The sequence below is a fragment of the Mirounga leonina genome, unplaced genomic scaffold (assembly GCF_011800145.1).
Source record: "Mirounga leonina isolate KUSES-001 unplaced genomic scaffold, KU_Mleo_1.0 Mir_418, whole genome shotgun sequence".
NCBI lineage: Eukaryota > Metazoa > Chordata > Mammalia > Carnivora > Phocidae > Mirounga > Mirounga leonina.
Window position 1 is genome coordinate 9,268,132 of NW_023270739.1, and position 3,609 is coordinate 9,271,740.

Consider the following 3,609-nt stretch of genomic DNA (forward strand, 5'->3'; position numbering starts at 1 on the left):
CACCACTCCAGCCACCCTCAGTTTGTTTCCTGAGATTAAGAATTCCTCATATCAGTGAGGTCATATGATACATGTCTTTCTCTAATTGACTTATTTCACTCAGCATAACACCCTCCAGTTCCATCCACGTCGTTGCAAATGGCAAGATCTCATTCCTTTTGATGGCTGCATAATATTCCATTGTATATATATATACCACATCTTCTTTATCCATTCATCTGTCGTTGGACATCTTGGCTCTTTCCATAGTTTGGCTATTGTGGACATTGTTGCTATAAACATCGGGGTGCATGTACCCCTTCGGATCCCTACTTTTGTATCTTTGGGGTAAATACCCAGTAGTGCAATTGCTGGGTCGTATGGTAGCTCTATTTTCAACTTTTTGAGGAACCTCCATACTGTTTTCCAGAGTTGCTGCACCAGCTTGCATTCCCACCAACAGTGTAGGAGGGTTCCCCTTTCTCTGCATCCCCGCCAACATCTGTCATTTCCTGACTTGTTAATTTTAGCCTTTCTGACTGGTGTGAGGTGGTATCTCATTAAGGTTTTTAAAAATTTTTTTAAAAAAGATTCTATTTATTTATTTGACAGAGAGAGGCACAGCGAGAGAGGGAACACAAGCAGGGGGAGTGGGAGAGGGAGAAGCAGGCTTCCCGCTGAGCAGGGAGCCCTATGCGGGGCTTGATCCCAGGACCCTGAGATCATGACCCGAGCCGAAGGCAGATGCTTAACGACTGAGCCACCCAGGCGCCCCATCTCATTAAGGTTTTGATTTGGATTTCCCTGATGCCAAGCGATGTTGAGCACTTTTTCATGTGTCTGTTGGCCATTTGGATGTCTTCTTTGGAAAAATGTCTGTTCATGTCTTCTGCCCATTTCTTGATTGGATTCTTTGTTCTTTGGGTGTTGAGTTTGATGAGTTCTTTATAGATTTTGGATACTAGCCCTTTATCTGATATGTCATTTGCAAATATCTTCTCCCATTCTGTCGGTTGTCTTTTCGTTTTGTTGACTGTTTCCTTTGCTTTGCAAAAGCTTTTTATCTTGATGAAGTCCCAATAGTTCATTTTTGTATTTCATATCTTCTTAATCACAACAGCAGTGACAGCCATTTGCAGAATGGTTGTTCATACATTGTGGGGCATTTTACTCATTCAGCCTTTAGAGGGTGAGAGGTGTACATTCAAATCAGGGGGTCCTTGCATTCCCTCTGCTCCTCCAAGGATCTGACACCCCTAGGTTGGCAACTGCTTCTGTGGAGGGGGCGCAACTATTCTAGCTTGCCGCTTCCCTGAGGAGGTGATATTTAAGTTGGGTCTTGAAGGATGAATAGGAGTTTACCAGGCAAAGAAAGAGACAAATATCATTTTGAATGGAAGAAACAGCATGTGTGAAGATACAGAAGCATAAAAGGGTCTGTGGGCAGGGGATCATGCTCACAGTAATCATAGCTGATATTTACTGAGTGCTTTAATGTGTGCTGGAGGCTTCCATGTAATATTTTTACTTCGCCTTCACAAGAAAGCCTATGTGTGAGGCACTATTATTATTTTATATCCATTTTATAGGTGAGGAATTGAGGCACAGAGAAAGTAACTTACCCAAACTGGTAAAAGGCTGAACCAGGATTCAAACTCAGAGACCTCTGGCTTCAGAGGCCCCTCACTCTTCCCAGCCCTGCTGCCAACCCCTGAAATTACCTGAGGCACGTGACTCCAATGTGGGGGTTGGAGTCCATTTTCTTACCCTGAGAGCTCAGAGGGAGTGCAGAAGAATGTCAGTCCAACCCTTCCTAGTAGGAAGCCCAGCAGGAGACAGATGGCTCACCCATACGAGGTCACCCATCTGGGAGAGTTTATTAACAGGATTATTTACCAACCGGAGGTGGAGCCAAGGAAACCGTCAAGGGTTGGTGAAGGTTTCCTGAGCCTGGAAACATCTGGAGGCACTATTGGCCCTCGGCCTGACATCGTGGGGGTGGAAGCTTGTAGGGAGCATCTGTTACATGCAAGCACCAGGGGCGGGGGGCTCACCACCTTCAAGGGCTAGCTTGGGGGCTAGTTGGGGGCAACTTCAACTGATTTCTCGGAAACTGGGCTGGTTTTACTGAGAAATCTGTATAACCCCGTGGAATCAGACTCCCGAGTGTAATTCCTGGCTCTGCTGCTTGCTACCATGTGACCTTGAGCCATTAACTGTAGGTGAATCTCAGGGTCCTCATTGCTCTAATGGGGTAAGCTGGGGGGAGGGGAAGACGGAGAGGGAGAGAGTCCCAAGCAGACTCTCTGCTGAGCGCAGAGTCTGACTTGGAGCTCTATCCCACGACCCCGAGATCATGACCTGAGCCAAAACCAAGAGTCAGATGCTCAACCGAGGGAGCCCCCCAGGCGTCCCTAACGGGTTTCTAAATGTATTCTCATTTAACTCTCCCTCATCCCTGTGGGACATTCTTACTATCAGCCTGACTGCACAAAGATGTTCAGGGAGGTTAGATGACTTGCCCATCATCCCATCCCCAGCTAACAAGGGCAGGGCCAGAGCCTTAACCACTGCCCAGGCTACTCCCTGTGAAAAGGGTCACCAACTTCTAGAGAGCCTGAGACAGTACGTGGCAGTCAATATTTTTATGCTAGAACTTCACAGATGGGTGTGAGTTAAGGACTATTGGGTGTGTCCTAAGCTGCAGTGTATGAAGCACTTTCCTGGAAGTGACTCTAGCGCTTGGGCTTATCATTTGCATGGATGGGGAAACCGAGGCCCCAGAGAGGTTCAGTGCCTTGTCTCCCTGCTGCTCTTGCAGGGACTTTAATTTTAGGAAATGGCTTTGCTAATCTTGGGGAAAATAAACCCTACATTGTCACACTCCATCTGCTCTCAGGACTATCAGGTATGGCATTTTTGGAAGTGGGAAAAAAAAAATGGGACATTTTTCAGACCCCTCCCCTACACCCCCCGGCAACTATATATTTCCTCCAAGGAGAAAAAAATACTTGGAGTAAAATAAAAAACCTACCTCTCAATTTCTCAACTTTCTTTTTTTTTTTTTTCTGAAATGTTATATCTCTGATGAGGAGTTAAAGCTTTAGGGCCTGCTGGCAACAGAGGGAGGCCAGTGAAGCCAGACATGGGCCAGATGGAACGGGCAAAGTGTCCTATCTGTCCCCTTAATAACTCCTAGGCCAGGGTGACCTGTAACCGTGAGCAAGGGGGAGGGAGAAAAATGAACCAATTTGTTTCTAAATGGCTCTGTAACTCCAGGGTGTTATCGAGCAGAGACAAAGGACACTCCATAATTCTTGGGAAGGGAAGCAGGATCTCTGGGAAGCAGGCACGGACTGTCCAGTCCGCTGAAGCCTCCCTGCCACCCTGGGATCCGCGCTCCATAAATACACAGAGAGATGGATCTCCTGGCGCCATCGATTTCCCCTTCCCATTATTGATTGCATTCTTAGATGAGTGGGGACTTTTCGACCAGAACTAAGCTCTGTGTATCTTTCTTGAAAGTCTTTGTGGTGCCAGGAGTCGAGCGGAGAGAGGAAGCCGTGTCTCTGTTTCCTTCCCAGAGTGTTGCCTGGCGGCTGTGTCCTGGGTGTGGGGAAATAAGAGGCT